The 19,668-nt window shown below is 35.2% G+C and overlaps 1 protein-coding gene across 4 annotated transcripts in view; it reads right to left on the bottom strand.

Moving 5' to 3' along the window:
- Positions 1–19,668, bottom strand: part of ankrd11 (ankyrin repeat domain 11) — a 211,552-nt gene that overhangs the window by 150,665 nt on the left and 41,219 nt on the right. For all 4 annotated transcript variants that reach the window (XM_079805988.1, XM_079805990.1, XM_079805989.1 and 1 more), the window contains exon 2: positions 1,169–1,250. The gene's annotated coding sequence lies outside the window, so the exon portion shown is untranslated. The remainder of the gene's footprint in view (positions 1–1,168; positions 1,251–19,668) is intronic.

The following is a 19,668-nucleotide window of genomic DNA, read 5'->3' as shown; positions in this document are numbered from 1 at the left end:
CGCGACACATATCGATATCGTTTTATCGCCCAGCCCTAATTTATCTGGTATAATTCACCCAAAAATGTAAATTCGGTCATCGTGTGCTCAACGCAATGCAAAAAATGCCTTTCTTACTTAGTATTTTTGTCTTTTTTTTAGTCCAAATATCTAAAAAATCTTACATTAAGAAGCATTTACTAGACAAGCAAAAGTTTTTGTCTTGTTTTGGGGGAAAATAACTCAAAATTAAGGGCGTTTCTGCTTAAAATAAGCAAAATAATCTGTCAATGGGGTAATCTTGTTTTCTGTTTGAATTAAGATTATTTAGCTTAACCCATTGGCAAAATCATTTGCTTATTTTAAGCAAAAACTTTGAGTTATTTTACCCCAAATCCACTCAAATTAATTTTTTATGAAACCTGAGCGATTTCTGTCCCTCCATGTAAAGTCCATTCCTCTAAAGATGTCATAAAGGCATCGTTAAAATAACTAATCGAGTGTCTAACCCAAATCTTCTGAAGAGACTTTACATGATGAGCAGATTTACTGGAGTAAACACGGACGTTCAAATGTGACGCGAGTCTACTTAAGCTTAAAATATCGTATCGTATCGAATCACGAGTGTATCGCTACACCCATGATCATTCAGTAATTGTGTGGTTTGAATGGGGAGTGTGTGACAGCACTGTAATCTAACATTGCAAGTGAACTCATATCCGTTTCTTACAACACAACAGCACATTTCCTGTGTTAGCGGGTCTGCTAGCTTTCAAGGGGAAAACACAGTCGCTCTACAGGCTGATGAAGACCTTGCATGGTCACATGAGCGGAGAGGGAAGCAGTGACCCATTTATACAGAGAGGAGGCAAAATACACACTCAAAAACACAAACCCTTAACAAAAGCCCAGGCACGCAATAAGCCCTGCTCTTAACACACACATTCCAGAGCTGAGCCTTCCACCTGCCTGTTGGTACTAGCTCAAACAAACTCCACCGCTTCACATTCACAAATAAAACCTGCGTGTTCAAACATAACCGAAAGGGAGCTCATTCCCAAAGCAACTCAGAATATACATCCCAATGTCACTGACATCTCAGCATCGGTTGTCTCATAACCAGCGGCCCGAAAACGAGGAACTAGCCAAACCATCATCAGCCGCAAACAGAAATAAAGATGGGATTTACCGATTCCATGGCCGTCTTCAGATGGGAAAGGTTAAAATCCAGCTAAAAATGCTGAAGATGTGGCTGTGAAGTCCAAGGAATCCTGCGAAAGCAAAGCGAAAGACAGATTAGTCTCCTGAACACTCACTTTTAAGCACACACACTTCTTGAGATTGGGTTCTCGAGACTTAACGCACTGCAAAAAATGCTTTTCTTACCGAGTATTTTTGTCTTGTTTTCAGTCCAAATATCTAAAAAATCTTACATTAAGAAGCATTTACTAGACAAGCGAAAGTTGTCGTCTCGTTTTGGGGGAAAATAACTCAAAATTAAGTGAGTTTTTGCTTAAAATAAACAAAATAATCTGCCAATGGGGTAAGAAAAATAATATTGTTTTCTGTTTGAATTAAGATTATTTTTCTTACCCCACTGGCAGATTATTTTGCTTATTTTAAGCAAAAACTCACTTAATTTTGAGTTATTTTCCCCCAAAACAAGACAAAAACTTTTGCTTGTCTAGTAAATGCTTCTTAAATATAAGATTTTTTAGATATTTGGACTGAAAACAAGACAAAAATACTAAGTAAGAAAAGCATTTTTTGCAGTGCAATGATGAAATACACGACTGAAAAGATTGTTTGCAGGTGCAAATGTTTTAAAGGCAAATGTTTTAAAAATGTCCTGATCATTTCCTCACTCCCCATCTCATCAGATGTTCATGCGTTTCTTTCTTCAGTGGAAAAGAAATTACGTTTTTTTTTTTTTTAGGAAAACTTTCCAGGATTTTTCTGCACATAATGGACTTCAATGGGAACCAACGGTATCACTGATACTAATGTATCTATGAAACATTAATGACGTTACATTACAGTATAACTGAAAGACGCCAATTTCAACATTTATTAGGCTTTAAAAAATAACTTAATTTAATTTAACTTAAAGGGATAGTTCACCCAAAAATGAAAATTCTGTCCTCAAGTTGTTCCAAACCTGTATGAGTTTCTTTGTTCTGCTGAACACAAAAGATGATATGTTGAAGAATGTTTGTAACAAAGCAGAGAGAACAACCATAGTATTTTTTTCCCCAACTATGGTAGTCAATGGTTGTTCTCTCTGCTTTGTTACAAACATTCTTCAACATATCTTCTTTTGTGTTCAGCAGAACAAAGAAACTCATACAGGTTTGGAACAACTTGAGGACAGAATTTTCATTTTTGGGTGAACTATCCCTTTAAAACAATCTTTACATAAACCCATTATAATAAATGTTATATTTAACCATGGCCTTCCCTGTTAGACATAGTCTACACAGAAATGTAATAAAGTTATCAACACTTTTCTTAACTGCATAAATGATAAGTGAAATATGGATTAATCATCATTAAAGTTACACTTTTCTCTGTTCCTGTTGATCTTTGATGAACATTAAAGGGTTAGTTCACCCAAAAATGTAAATTCTGTCATTAATGACTGACCCTCATGTGGTTGGACACCCGTCAGACCTCCGTTCATCTTCAGACACAAATGAAGATATTTTAGTGTAAATCTGATGCTCTGAAAGGCCTCCATTGGCTCAATGCACTTTACACTCTCAAGACCCTTAAAAGACACTAAAGACGTCGATACAAAGTCCATCTCACTACAGCGGCTCTACAATAACTTTATGAAGTGACGAGAATAGTTTTTGTGCACAAAGAAACCCCTAAATAACGACTTGTATAGTGATGACGATTTCAAAACACGGCCTCATGAAGCTTCGAAGCGTTATGAATCAGTGAGTCGATTCAGCAGTTTGACACGCGATCCGAATCATGAATCGACTCACTGATTCATAACGCTTTGAAGCTTCATGAGGCCGTGTTTTGAAATCGTCATCACTATATAAGTCGTTATTTAGGGTTTTTTTGCGCACAAAAACTATTCTCGTCTTCATAAAGTTATTGTAGAGCCGCTGTAGTGAGATGGACTTTGTAACGACGTCTTTAGTGTCTTTTAAGGGTCTTGAGAGTGTAAAGTGCATTGAGCCAATGGAGGCCTTTCAGAGCATCAGATTTACACTAAAATATCTTCATTTGTGTCTGAAGATGAACGGAGGTCTGATGGGTGTCCATCCACATGAGGGTGAGGAATTAATGACAGAATTTACATTTTTGGGTGAACTAACCCTTTAAAGACAGGCATCATCAGTGCTACTGTCACTTTAAGAACTACCGCAGTCCCGCGCAACTAATTTTCTCTCAAGTTCATGGGGACATTATTTTCCATAAAGTGCATTAAAAACAAGGCAAAATACGGCAAGTACTGATCGGCTCGGTACTGAGGGCTCATCGTTGAGTTTCTTAACTTTTTCGCCGACGAAAGCAGTCTTGGAGTCGCTTCGCCATACTTTCATTATTTTGAAGGGGAAGCTGAAATGACGCAAGGTGTTGTGTTGCCCAGATTTGCATTTTCCCCAGACATACGTTCTTCTCCCACACAAAACAGCATTTAATTCCAAATATGCGAAATTCCGTTAAATTCTGCATTAACACTAGTTTCCGCGTAAATATGCCAATTCCGCCATTCCGTGAACTCGGAAATTTTAGGGCCCTAGTAATTAATAAAACAGCGGATAAGAGACAGGCACTGATACTAAAGCGTATTCTGAAAGCTCGTAAAGCTAGATTTAAAATAAGACCACGTATGTTATTATCAGCTATTACGGACATTGACCGTGCGATTGCTGAGACGAACGCACGCCATCAGACAAAGAGCAAAACTGAGATTACTGAACGCAAACGAACCTCGCAAGACTTTTAAAAATGCCAGTTGAAATAAAATGCTGCGTGAGCTCAACCAATCAGCATGTCCCAAGTCCCAACCCCGAAAGTTCTTGAACTTTGTAAAAGTACTACCTCGGGAGCAGGGCCGTTTGGAGGGGGAAATATTTACTCGGAACTTCATTTAGAAACACATTGTAAAAAATTTAAAAAGCAGATTAATCCATTAAAGTTACGGTTAATCAGTCAAGAGCAGGAAGTGATCGTTTGTCTTTTTGTAGTTTGAATAATAAATAACTTCTGTCCCTTTAAGACCTGACGCACACCTGGTTCCCACTGTTCCTGTGAGCGGTTTACGACTGTGTTTACGTTAATACTCACCAAGATGGGCATTGAGATATTTTATGAGTGTATTTGACCATTAATAAGCTGGAAAAGGAGCTCATTTTTGCACTTGTATGTTAGAGGCGGCTTTATTACGGTATGTGTGTGTGCTTCAGATAACAGCGCGAAATCCGCGGGAATTAGTAGAATTAACCGCGCGAGATTCAGACCGGTCACACCAACACTAACACGCTGTCATGAGGAAAAGTATTGATACATATCGAAATATCAATATTTTTTACAACACTAGTCATAAGACCCTTTTCCTCGTCTGGGATCGGTCAGAGCCTCTGAAGCCCTTCCTTTGAGAAACTGCATTGATTTGGACCTTCAAACGTTGGTTCCCATTGAAGTCCATTAAGTGCAGAAAAATACTGGAATGTTTTCCTCAAAAAAAATTCATTTCTTTTCCACTGAAGAAATAAAGACATCTGATGAGGTGGAGGTGAGGAAATTATCAGGACATTTTCATTTTTAAGTGAACTAATCCTTTAACTCAATGTCAATTCAGTTCTACTTTCTAAGTATGAATGATCATATGCAGTAAAAGACAACAAGCACAAGGTTTAGCATAAACTCAACTGACTGGCTTCTGTCCTGTATAACGTCTCTTCAGATCTCAGAACTGCACATGATTTGAGCTTCTACAACTTCCTGACTGAACTCCTTCCCACAAACTGATCATAAATCAAGTGCAAACATAATCAAAGCACTCAATATTATCAATATTCAAAGTGCAAATAGAGACATGATCAAGAGCTAAGAGAAGGTTACAACTACACAGCCCAGCCTAAAGCCCTATTCGCACAGGATTAGTTGTATCTGGGGAACTTGTGTGATTTAGAAATTATCTTGCTTATCTCCCGGATATGATGTCAAGACTTGTAAATGTTTTTTCGTTATAGATATAGCTGTATGAAATTATAAACAGTCGTATCGATATCATTTTGATTGTTTTATAGTAATACAAATAATTTAGTTCAGTTAGAGAACAGACGCTACAGTTAAAAACTGAACTGAGCAATAATAACAATATACGGCGGAAGATTCAGTTTCACCGTAGGTTCAGTGTTAGGTTCAGTGTTACCGTACCGAATAAAAAATTGTGGTATCGAGCCATCCCTAATGAGCGCTAGCGTTTACTTTCACTTTCTATTTCGTGATTGTGTACTCTGTGAATAGGAAGCGGTGGTGCTGAACACGCATTTTAAAATAGGCATTTGTCTGATGCTTCTGTTGCACAACGAATCCTCCGCCATCGTCCTGTCAGTCATCTCGTCACGTGATCAGTGATGCAAACTACGGTCGACTCGAACCACTCGCTGATGGAATTGAAGCAGCCATTATCCACCTGATTTAAATTATTTTTATCTCTATAAAAAGCAAAACGACAGTGGAGGTAGTGTTAGACCGATATATCGGGCCGATTTTTGCTATTTTTAAGTGTAACAATATTTTTTTCCACAGGGCAGCTCTCACCGTCTTCAAACTCTCTCGCTCTCCCTCGCGCATATTAATCAAAATCAATGGAGAATTGACACGATGGTCAAAGGTGGAAAGACTGAAGTTTCACGTGGAGCATTGGGAGATTTTCTCCTGAATTACCGCTGGTGTTTCTACAAGAGATTAAGTGAAGTGCACATACACTCTAAACAATGCTGGGTTAAAAATAGCCCAAGCTGGGTTGAAAATGGACTAACCCATCAATTGGGTTGTTTTAAGCAAACATTTAACCCAAACGCTGGGTCAAAACAACCCAATTGCTGGGTTAGTTAAATGACTAGGTTGTAAATAGTTTTAAATGAAGTATAGTACAGTCAGTGAGCACTTTATTATGCTGCTTGCTTGTTGATACTGTGTGCAATAGTGTAATTATTTTATTTATGCTTAAATATGTATTTTCAGAATTCAGGACTCTTTTTTCTCTTGTTCTACCTGTTCTATTTGTTTAATATAGTTTTTTTTTTAGTTCAATAAATGTTCCTTTTTTTAAATTGTACATTTTAAATTGTTATCATCATGATCATTGTGTCATTTTTATGTTGTAAATTGAGGGAGCAAAAGCAGTATCGGCTCCAAATATCGGCAGCTCGTATCGCTCATCGGCTAAAGCTGATGAAAAAAAAAAAACGGTATCGGCACTAAAAAAAAACCCATATCGGTCGATCCCTAAGTGGAGGTATAATGTAAAAGTAGAGGTGGCATATTCTATCCTAACTTCACCCTCACACTCCGTCATGACAATATGACGCAATCCGGCTTTTCATCTCGGCGAGAAATCTCCTCACATTTTATCCAGAGGTCTAAACTCAGCATTCATTGGGAATGGGTTTATCCCGATTCCAGGGGCCAGTTGGTGTGCTGGGACACGATGGGCACATTCCTACATCTCTGTCACCCAATCCCACAAGCTCTTTCTGCAACAGTTTCATGCCAACAGCTGCAGCCAGAGTGGCATTCAAGGCTCGACAGAAATGCCTACTGTACCATTAGCATCAGCTGGATCCTATTACTGACGGGAAAGATTAATGACGCATAAAACTTGATGAAATATCTAAAAGCTCAGTCAAAATTAAAACCCTCCTTTCTTTTAACACTAATTATTAGGGTTGGGTACCGAAACCCGTTGCCAGTATACAGGGTTCCTACACATTTTCATACTTTTCCAGACTCAAATTTTTCAGACCATATTTAACATCATACTATGCATCCACCATATCGGTATCCGATGATATATGTTCATTTTTAATGTTATCGGCCTGATAAGAACATTTGTCCGATATATTAAAGCTGATAAATAATGCATTTCCTTCAGCTGAGACACTTCAGATATGCACTGATGGGTTTGAATTGCTTGAAATATGATTGAAAACACTTAAAAAAAGGAAAATACAGTTGCAAGCGCGAGTCTGTCATATCGGCTACGTAAAATTATAATAAAAAACATCATAATTGTGTGTTTGGGACGTGGATATTAATGTTGAGGCTTTTGTTTATGTAATCAGACTCTCAGAAATTGAATAAAAATTTGGAATTATCGGCCGATATATAAAGAATTATCGGTTATCGGTATTGGCCAAAATATTCATATCACTGCATCCCTAGTTCATACAACATTATTTTCAGCTTTATATTTGGTATAATAGTCATCTGTAGGGTTGGGTAGCGTTCACATTTTAATCGGTACTGGCACCCAATGGTATCTTTTTTCGGTACTTTTGGGATGTTTACATTAATAACTGTAAAGAACCTGTAAGTCATTTCTAAAACTGTAAATGACATTATGCCAGAGCTGCCCTGGTCTCTGTCTGCCATTGTCTGTGATGTTTGATTACTGTAATATTTTTAGGAGAACTTATGACTTTTAACTATTCAATTTATTAGCATTTTATCCTTCTTAAATGATCTTAACTGTAGCACATTTGTTCCAAATGTAAAGTGCAGTACAAATAAAATGTATTATTATTATTACTAGTAAATAGTAGGCAACTAGCTCCTTAATTTATTTCATAAAAACCATATTTTTTCTTATTAATTTAATTTCTATGAAAAGATTTCCCATAAATTATGTGTTATGTATTTTCTAGTAATCAAATGAAGACATTAATTTAATAAATTACATTTTTGTCATACAAAGCTGCACAACTGAGCTTCATCCGGTTAAAATTAAAACATGTAATTACTTAAAAAATAAAGTTTTGATGATTTATTATTATTACATTAGTAGTATTATTATTACACTGAGACATATCTAAATTCTACTGTACAACAGTGATGTATTTGTCAAGTTAGCTGAACTTTTATTTTGACGGGTTGCCGTGAAGACCTTTGAGTTTGTGTGTTTATGATACGACAGTAGTTTTTCTCAAATTAAACTGTAAAATGCTGATGAAGTGACTACCAGCCCTACATAATTTTAAGCTTTATATTTGGTATATATTAGTCATCTGTAAATATGTTTTATTTTCACAGGGTTTTTTTCATTGATTTTCTCAAAATGACAACATACAGAGCCCCTAAAATAAATAAAAAAGCAAAAAAAAAACTTTTGCATGGACAAGAAACTTTTTCGTGCCCTTGAGAAACTATTCACACAAATGTATTTCCTTTGTATCAGTGCCATCTTACAATGAAGAAAACAGAAGCATGGACGCACATGAATTTGCCAAGTTCAAGGGTCTATAAAAATAAAAAGTCTTCAAAATGTGTCTTTCGTTTGGGCATCAAGGCCTTAGGTCTGCTTTCACACACTCTGGAGAATCCACACAGTGGAAAGGGCTGATGGTGCAATGGGTGGCTCAGTGTGTATCGTCCTATATGCCAAGATTAATGGTTTCTCATGCTCATACAAAAGTCTGTATGTGTGTCTATTATAGGGGCAATAGTCTGGAATTGCAAAGATTTTTCCATACTTTTCCAAACTGCGTAGGAACCAATCGTATGTCTGCAATATAAAGCTGAACCTTGAAGCTGGTTTGTAGCAGCCACAGACGATGATATTACTGTAACTGTGATTAGTGTTAAATCAGGCCTGTTGTAGTCGGGTTAGTTTTTAAAAGGCTTCATCACTGATGTCACATCGTAGAGTTAAAATAACTCGAGCTTGTTAACCACAGACATTTAAAAAAAAAAAAAAACTCTGACATCCAGACAATAATAGCAAAACTGCACACTAGCTCTCGCCAATTCACACGATTATCATTCATGTTTGTAGCACAAGTTATTTCAAGGATCTTAAGGAAAGATATACAGATCAGCTGACTATAATGGAGCACTGAGGGGCAAAAACGCCATCGCTATTCCCCCTTTTCCCCCAGAATGAACCAATGAGCTGGTTCTGAGTTGGTTCAACTGACGAGCTTTCTAATGGTGCGTTCACACCGGACGCGATTCGCGCGAGTGATTTACATGTTAAGTCAATGCAGAGACGCGAAATGGCATTCTGCTCTCGCCGGGTTAATGAGCGCCGCTGATCCACTGGAGCTCACAACTCCGAAAACGCCTCTTTATATAAATAAACCACAGATTTGAGCTTTAAACAACTACATTATCGACTGAAAAAGTCTTAAAACTACGTTTTGTCACACATTAACAGAAGATTTTAACAAAAAAAAGACGTGTGAACACAGCCCATGTCAGCCATTTCTCAACGAGACGAGCAGCTGGCGGAAGCCCCGCCCATGACGCGAATTCACGCCTGTTGTGCGCGATTGAAGCGAGTAAACTCAATGTTCAAGCGTCCACCTTCACGCGATTAGCGCGAATCGCGTCCGGTGTGAACGCCACATAAGAATGCATCTCGAACAAGCCTTCCATCAACAATGGCGAAGGTTGCGTTACTATTGATGCTCATGACTTTACGATCCGACATCGCCATCAAAACACAGCGAATCCGACGCATTCGTTCAGCTCACCGTAATGTGTATAGACGGAGATTACAATCGAGCAGCTGTTAGCTCCATTAGCTGCTATTTCTAAAATGGCGGTCACAAGTTTGTGTTGGTCTTGTTGGTCAGGGTAACCCCTGACGCAATCGCTTCTTACTTCTAGACCAGCAATGTTTTGGTGGTTCTTAAAGGAACACGCCAACCTTTTGGGACTTTATCTTATTCCCCATATCCCCCAGAGTTAGATGAGTCCATACACACCACTCTCATCTCCGTGCCATAACTCTGTGTTAAGCTATGCTAGCAGTGAGTGTGTCAGACAAAGACTGGAGGTAAATGGCTTCAGCTAGCCTAGCTAAGCACAAAGACTGGAGGTAAATGGCTCCAGCTAGCCTAGCTAAGCACAAAGACTGGAGGTAAACGGCTTCAGCTAGCCTAGCTAAGCACAAAGACTGGAGGTAAATGGCTCCAGCTAGCCTAGCTAAGCACAAAGACTGGAGGTAAACGGCTTCAGCTAGCCTAGCTAAGCACAAAGACTGGAGGTAAACGGCTTCAGCTAGCCTAGCTTAGCACAAAGACTGGAGGTAAATGGCTTCAGCTAGCCTAGCTAAGCACAAAGACTGGAGGTAAACGGCTTCAGCTAGCCTAGCTAAGCACAAAGACTGGAGGTAAACGGCTCCAGCTAGCCTAGCTAAGCACAAAGACTGGAGGTAAACGGCTCCAGCTAGCCTAGCTTAGCACAAAGACTGGAGGTAAACGGCTCCAGCTAGCCTAGCTTAGCACAAAGACTGGAGGTAAACAGCTCCAGCTAGCCTACTGCTCAATAAGTGACAAAATAACGCCAACATTTTCCTATTTACATGCTGTGATGTGTATAGTTACTAGGGCTGGGTAAAAAAAAATATAAATTTCTCGATTTTAATCGATTCTCACTTTTACAAAACAATATCGATTCTTAAAATCCCAAGAATCGATTAGTCTATTTATTTAAACAAAATTCAAAAACATAAATACCGTTTTGGCGCTGTGGCGTGAGATGGCTCTGGCTCAGCTCAAGAGAACCAACAGCGCGGAGCAAACATGAACGGATCTTCTCTTTCCGCTTTAATACCAGTAACAGCACGAAATAAACATGAATGAGCTTCTGAAAGTGTGTTAAAGGATACAGGACAACTTACCGAAATCCGTATCACGTCACATAGAATAGCTCAAGTGTTTCAACCGCAGAAAGATGTAAGTAAAACAGCTTACAAGTAAACAATGTCATGTAACTTTACAGGTCAAATCCAGTGCTTTGGGTCTATAAAGACAAGCCGGTGGATAAGGCTATGTGTGGACACATTAAGGGCAGTCCTGACTCAGATGTAGGATCTGAACCCAGAAGATTCTCCCAGCAGGAATGAGCCAGATCGGATTAATCCCGAGTGGAGAGAAGTCCCTCTTAATGGGGCTTCAAAACGAGACTGTAATCTTACCAAGAAAATCCTCTGAATACAGAGAACAAGAGTAGCTCGCCTGCTCAAACACACATGGTTAAAGATATTCAAAGACAAATAACTCAGAACCAGTTTGAGAGCAGCTGGAACAGAAGACCAGTTTACTGAGCTCATTAGCCAATGATGGTGAGGCGGTCATGCTCCATTGACCCTAAAAGGAAACACTAGGCCTAAGGAAAGCTTTTAAAGGCCTTTAAAAAAATCACCAGTCAAATGGGGTGTTTATTTGCACAGGTTTCACAATACTTTCACAAAGGAAAGAAACGTTACTGTAGAGGATGGACCTGCCAAGCTTGCCACATCCTGAGCATCAGGCCACAAACACTGCCAAAAAACTGGCAAAACTAGACGACCCTGTTAGAATCAATTGGTTTAACGAATAAAGGTTAAAAACAACCTGAGATTGAGAATACAGACGCCCAAACAAGCATGTAAAAATGAACCCTATACTTTAAATGTTCACTATTGAACAATTGTTTCACAGAAGTTCATAATCAATCAATCAATCAATCAATTCGAAAATAAAAGATCCACTTACGATGTTTACAAAAACATTCGTAACTTGGCTTTTACATGCACACTTTTTTGTCAGTTTACATGAGGTGTTATCTAAACCGATCTGGTGATCATTTTGCGACATTAACACACAGTTTGTCTGTCGCATAGATTCGTAACGTTAGTAGCGTGGATCAATAGTTCTGTGTTGGTCATTTTTATATCTATTTATTTTTCTGTGGGCGGATATGCAAACTAATTTATGTCCTGCACAATTGCTATTTCAACAGCTGTGAATGATAAATGCGGAATCAACATTATTCATTTATTTTGAAAAACACAAAATTAACTATAAAATGCACCCAAATTATTAATAAAAACAGGATCTATGGTGAAACATGAATGAAAGCATTCAAGACGTGCTCCGCATCAGATACTACTACTAAACACATTTATATTTCAGATGATTAAGGAAAGATACCATAATCACAGAGGTATAATATTAACAAAAGTAATTAAAGTAGACTGTGGGTAATGTTCATTAAAGCTACTGTGTGATATTTTCCCCCATCTAGTGGTGAACTTGTATATGACCATCCAGTGAATATTAGTTTCTGTTCCTCTCAATTCCGATTTCGTTTTAACTCCTACGGTGGCCGATTTAGTCCAAGATTAACATGGCTTCCAGTTCGACCTCGTCCACATTCGTCACGGTGTCATCGAGTGTTAAAACGCCAAAGGCAAAGCTTGAATTTACGGGTATGTCCCTCTTTGGCTAATGTACTTTCAAGATGGAGGGGCAACATGGCGACCCGCATTCGAACCCTCACCCGTATGTGTTTTCAATGGCATATTATAAACTTACGAGAATACTTTATTACTTGAAAGAAGTAAATATACATTAATGAGCACATATATTTTTGAAAGAACTAAGTGTTTTTAGCTAAGAATAAACTAAAGTTACACAGTGTAGCTTTAATTAAAGCTAGGGCTGTGCGATATGCAATGCCTTGTTAAATAATAATGCGATATTCGATATTGCATCAAGTGTGTAAAAATCCATTTAAATTCTATTAAAAAAAATTGAAAACTGAGAATGATAACATTTATGTTTGACATTCTTTCTGGGGAAAGAAAGCATCGCTACAACTTCTGAAAGTGACCAGCAAAAATGTACGTCACAAATCTGACAATAGAATTTTAACATCAATGTAAACAAACAAAAACTGTAATGCCGATATTTAAATACCAAAAACTCTTTGCTTGACTTGGTAGTTATGTCAACCTAAAACTTAACATCAAGAACATCCAGGTAAACAAAGACACCTGAACTAGGGGTGGACCATTATTTTTGTTCTTTTAATTTATCTTTGTTATTAAAAATAAGAACTAAAAACAGTAGTCATTGTTTGACAGACAGCGGCAGGTTTATAGTATTAGCAGGCAGTCACTTTAAGACCTAATGCTTAATAACAGAACGTGTGTGTGTGTGTGTGTGTGTGTGTGTGTGTGTGTGTGTGTGTGTGTGTGTGTGTGTGTGTGTGTGTGTGTGTGTGTGTGTGTGTGTGTGTGTGTGTGTGTGTGTGTGTGTGTGTGTGTGTGTGTGTGTGTGTGTGTGTGTGTGTGTGTGTGTGTGTGTGTGTGTGTGTGTGTGTGTGTGTGTGTGTGTGTCAGACAGCGCGAGACTGCAAGGAGTTGTTTTTCGCAAGTTATTGTGTTTAATAACTCTTTTTAAATGTCAAGTAAGTCACATTAGTAACAGTCGTGTGCTCAGTCTATTCTCTGCTATATGTGTCGACCTAAAACATACACTTTTCACAATGTTGAAGTAGCCTATTAAAATCATCCAGATATTGCGTGCCGTTGCAAATATCTCCGGCCGATTGATCGGAGCATCCCTAATAAATACATGTCCTCAGATGATATTCCCAGGCATCACTTCTTAGCCCATGCCAATACATCCAACAGTTCCTGCATAAAACAATCCTGTTCCATAGGGAACTCAATCTAATTCAAGTTTATTTGTATGGTGCTTTTCACAATACATATCGTTTTAAAACAGCCTTACAGAAAATGCTTGTTTAAATATTACAATTTAGGAAGCCTTCCAGAGACGAGTGTGTCAGAGTGCATATGACAGTCATATAACATGTGGTTAGTTTGGGTCATTTACTCAGTTAACCCTCTGGTGCTCTTCGGTCAGAAGAACATTTTCTGTTTTGAAATGCTAAAAATTACAGCTTCATCGGACTGATATGAAACTTGCATTAGGGATGTAAACACACAAAAATTAGGGTCATGATTCGAGTATGCTAATTGGTCGTAAAAAAAAAAAAGTAGCGTTCATTGTCTTCGGTCATAAATTAGCGACCATAGGAAATGAATGGGAAATCGGCAAAAACACAAATTCACAGAAAAAAATCTATATTTCTAAGAAAACAAAAAATATCTAAAACTAAATAAATAGTCTTTGAGATTTTTTAAGTATATATTCAAAACCATCCCAAAAAAAAATCATTAAATGTGTTCAAAAGAGAACTAGTGAATTCTCAAGCCTCTCCATTGATTACACACATGGTTGCAGGATTTCTTAAATAATTCCAAATCTGCCTTCAAAAAAATTATTTTGAAGGCCTAGTCTCTATTTTAACCTGAAATACTGCAATAATATTAAATATATATATATAATTTTTGTATAATTTTAAATGGCAAAAATAGACCATTATTATTGCATAAATATAAAAAAATCCCATCAAAGCATCTAAAAATACAAAATTAAAAAGAAAAAATATTATTGAAGAAAAATATTGCATTGGTTTTACTGGGGTGGAGGAAGTTTAATTTTTAGGTGTCCGGTCACTTATGAGCGGGAAGATGACCAGCACAACCCCTAAACCAAGAGCACCAGAGAATGTCTTAAAGACAGAAATATGACCCAGGCACGTGACGACATTTCACAGAAACTGTGAGAGAAACCACTGCTCAATCTGAGGAGGATCTAATGGCTGCCAGAGGACCTCAAAGAGCACATCTGACCAGATAAACACATGTTCTCGACAGCAATCAAACTCTAGATCACCCAAAGCATTCCCACATGGCCTGGAGTCAGCAGAGAACGCATTTCCTGCACTCAAAGCCGCAGTGCATGTTTGATGTGCTTTGGAGACGAGACATCATCCCCACATCACGATACATTTAAAGCACAACAACTGGAACATCTGCACTAAATAAATAAAATAAAAAAAATTAACTACCTTAAATAAATAAACTAAATAAATAAACCACACTAAATAAATAAATAAATAAAATAAACTACAATAAATAAACCACACTAAATACTAAATACACACACTAAATAAACTACACTAAATAAATAAACCACACTAAATAAATAAAATAAACTACAATAAATAAATAAACCAAATAAATAAATAAACCAAATAAATAAACCACACTAAATAAATAAATAAATAAACTAAATAAATAAACCACACTAAATAAATAAATAAAAAAACTACAATAAATAAACTACACTAAATAAATAAATAAATAAACTAAAATAAATAAACCACACTAAATAAATAAACCACACTAAATAAATAAATAAAAAACTACAATAAATAAACTACAATAAATAAACTACACTAAATAAATAAACCACACTAAATAAATAAAATAAACTACAATAAATAAATAAACCACACTAAATAAATAAATAAATAAACTAAAATAAATAAACCACACTAAATAAATAAATAAAAAACTACAATAAATAAACTACAATAAATAAATAAACCACACTAAATAAATAAAATAAACTACTATAAATAAATAAACTAAATAAATAAACCACACTACATAAATAAATAAACTACAACAAATAAACCACACTAAATAAATAAATAAAATAAACTACAATAAATAAACCACACTAAATAAATAAATAAAAAAACTACAATAAATAAACTACAATAAATAAACTACACTAAATAAATAAACCATACTAAATAAATAAAATAAACTACAATAAATAAACCACACTAAATAAATAAACTAAATAACTAAGTAAATTAATTAAATAAACTACAATAAATAAACCACACTAAATAAACCAAATAAATAAACCACACTAAATAAATAAACTAAATAAATAAATGAATAAAACTACAATAAATAAACCACACTAAATAAATAAATAAACAACAAAAACTACAATAAATAAACTACACTAAATAAACCAAATAAATAAACCACACTAAATAATTTTTTTTTAAAAACTACAATAAATAAACCACACTAAATAAATAAAATAAACTACAATAAATAAACCACACTAAATAAATAAAAAAACTACAATAAATAAACTACAATAAACTACACTACATAAATAAACCATACTAAATAAATAAAATAAACTACAATAAATAAATAAACTAAATAAATAAACCACACTAAATAAATAAATAAACTACTAAGTAAATGAATTAAATAAACTACAATAAATAAACCACACTAAATAAATAAACCAAATAAATAAACCACACTAAATAAATACATAAATAAACCACACTAAATAAATAAATAAAAAACTACAATAAATAAACTACACTAAATAAATAAACCAAATAAATAAACCACACTAAATAAATAAATAAAATAAATAAACTAAATAAATAAACTAAATAACTAAATAAATGAATTAAATAAACTACAATAAATAAAGAAACTAAATAAAGAAACCACACTAAATAAATAAAAAAATAAACTACACTAAATAAACAAACTAAATAAATAAATAAACCACACTAATTAAATAAATAAAATAAACTACACTAAATAAACGAAATAAAAAAACCACACTAAATAAATAAATAAAAAAACTACAATAAATAAACCACACTAAATAAATAAAATAAACTACAATAAAATAAACTACAATAAATAAACCACACTAAATAAATAAATAAATAAAATAAACTACAATAACATCTGCATGGACGGATGGGGGGGTCCATGGACGAGCCTGTGGCTTTTGAGAGACCTATATGGGGCAATGGGCATTGTGGGATTAAGGAGGAGACGAGTGCTTTAATGCAAGCCTGAGGGCACAGCCATCCTTTATCCCACCTCTCTTCTGTGTGCCCGTTCCCCAGGGCATCGGATTACAGGAAGCGCCATTATTTCCACAATTCAGTCAGCTCCATTTATGTGGGAAATCAGGCCGCGGGAGCTCCTTCCCCCCCGCCCGGGCCACAAAAGTGCCTCTCTTGTCAGATAACACCGCCTCTTATCTCACTACATGTCTGACTGCGGCCATGAAGCCCTGTCTGAATACTGCAGACAAAGCACAACCGCTGGACAGATGTGGACACGCTGGAGCTGAGAAAAGGCTTTGCACAACAAGCTTTTAAAGGGAATCCGGGAGATGAATATATAATGTCTGGGAGTCAAAGCAACTCTGACATCTCTGGAAATTATGCTAATTGTATTTATTAGAAAAATTCATAAACATGCAGATCTTGTGTCAGCGCCTGTACACATTTCTACCCGATCGGGGGAGTCTGGAGCATTCTGACCCTACACAAATACTGAAATATACACACGATGAAAATGATACCATATTCATCTGAAAGTCACAAAAATGCAGCAAGCATACTTCACGCTTGTAAATAATTATATAGCACATAGTTGCTTATTAGCATGCATATTACTAGGATATTGGCTGTTTATTAGTACCTAATAAGCAACTAATATGAGCATTAATATGTGCTTTATAAGTACTAATAAACAGCCAATATTCTAGTAATATGCATGATAATAAGCACATATTAATGCTCATATTAGTTGATTATTATCATGCATATTACTAGAATATTGGCTGTTTATTAGTATTTATAAAGCACATATTAATGCACATATTAGTTGCTTATTATCATGCATATTACTAGAATATTGGCTGTTTATTAGTACTTATAAAGCACATATTAATGCACATATTAGTTGCTTATTAGCATGCATATTACTAGGATATTGGCTGTTTATTAGTACCTAATAAGCAACTAATATGAGCATTAATATGTGCTTTATGAGTACTAATAAACAGCCAATATTCTAGTAATATGCATGATAAGCACATATTAATGCTCATATTAGTTGCTTATTATCATGCATATTACTAGGATATTGGCTGTTTATTAGTATTTATAAAGCACATATTAATGCACATATTAGTTGCTTATTATCATGCATATTACTAGAATATTGGCTGTTTATTAGTACTTATAAAGCACATATTAATGCTCATATTAGTTGTTTATTATCATGCATATTACTAGGATATTGGCTGTTTATTAGTACTTATAAAGCACATATTAATGCACATTAGTTGTTTATTATCATGCATATTACTAGAATATTGGCTGTTTATTAGTACTTATAAAGCACATATTAATGCACATATTAGTTGTTTATTATCATGCATATTACTAGGATATTGGCTGTTTATTAGAACTTATAAAGCACATATTAATGCTCATATTAGTTGTTTATTATCATGCATATTACTAGGATATTGGCTGTTTATTAGAACTTATAAAGCACATATTAATGCTCATATTAGTTGTTTATTATCATGCATATTACTAGGATATTGGCTGTTTATTAGTACTTATAAAGCACATATTAATGCACATATTAGTTGTTTATTATCATGCATATTACTAGAATATTGGCTGTTTATTAGTACTTATAAAGCACATATTAATGCTCATATTAGTTGCTTATTAGCATGCATATTACTAGGATATTGGCTGTTTATTAGTACCTAATAAGCAACTAATATGAGCATTAATATGTGCTTTATGAGTACTAATAAACAGCCAATATTCTAGTAATATGCATGATAAGCACATATTAATGCTCATATTAGTTGCTTATTATCATGCATATTACTAGGATATTGGCTGTTTATTAGTATTTATAAAGCACATATTAATGCACATATTAGTTGCTTATTATCATGCATATTACTAGAATATTGGCTGTTTATTAGTACTTATAAAGCACATATTAATGCTCATATTAGTTGTTTATTATCATGCATATTACTAGGATATTGGCTGTTTATTAGTACTTATAAAGCACATATTAATGCACATTAGTTGTTTATTATCATGCATATTACTAGAATATTGGCTGTTTATTAGTACTTATAAAGCACATATTAATGCACATATTAGTTGTTTATTATCATGCATATTACTAGGATATTGGCTGTTTATTAGAACTTATAAAGCACATATTAATGCTCATATTAGTTGTTTATTATCATGCATATTACTAGGATATTGGCTGTTTATTAGAACTTATAAAGCACATATTAATGCTCATATTAGTTGTTTATTATCATGCATATTACTAGGATATTGGCTGTTTATTAGTACTTATAAAGCACATATTAATGCACATATTAGTTGTTTATTATCATGCATATTACTAGAATATTGGCTGTTTATTAGAACTTATAAAGCACATATTAATGCTCATATTAGTTGCTTATTATCATGCACATTACTAGGATATTGGCTGTTTATTAGTACTTATAAAGCACATTCAGCATGACCATATTCTACATCCCTTAATCCTAAACGTAACAAATATATTAATAAGGAGTTTATTGAGGCAAAAGTCATAGTTAATAGTGAGAAGTGTGACCGACAGAATGATATAAATGCAAGCATTGTAAAGATTTTGCGGCAAACTCGACTCGTCATGCTGATAATATCACGTCATATTTTAATATCACGAGATCTCATCACATGAGGCTTCTCTGGTGTCTCTCATCGGTGTTTGAAAGCCGACATAGTTCATAACGACACAAGCAAAGTCTGGCATCAGGTTTCAGCGACAGCAGTTTATTGTAATAACGTAGCAAGGGGAATTAAATTCAGCCATCCTATCTGTCCCATGCTCCGAGGAGGAACCGGACACGATCTCCAGAG

The sequence above is a fragment of the Gobio gobio genome (genome assembly GCF_949357685.1).
Source record: "Gobio gobio genome assembly, chromosome: 2".
NCBI classification, from domain to species: domain Eukaryota; kingdom Metazoa; phylum Chordata; class Actinopteri; order Cypriniformes; family Gobionidae; genus Gobio; species Gobio gobio.
This window is presented reverse-complemented; position numbering and strand designations above follow the sequence as displayed.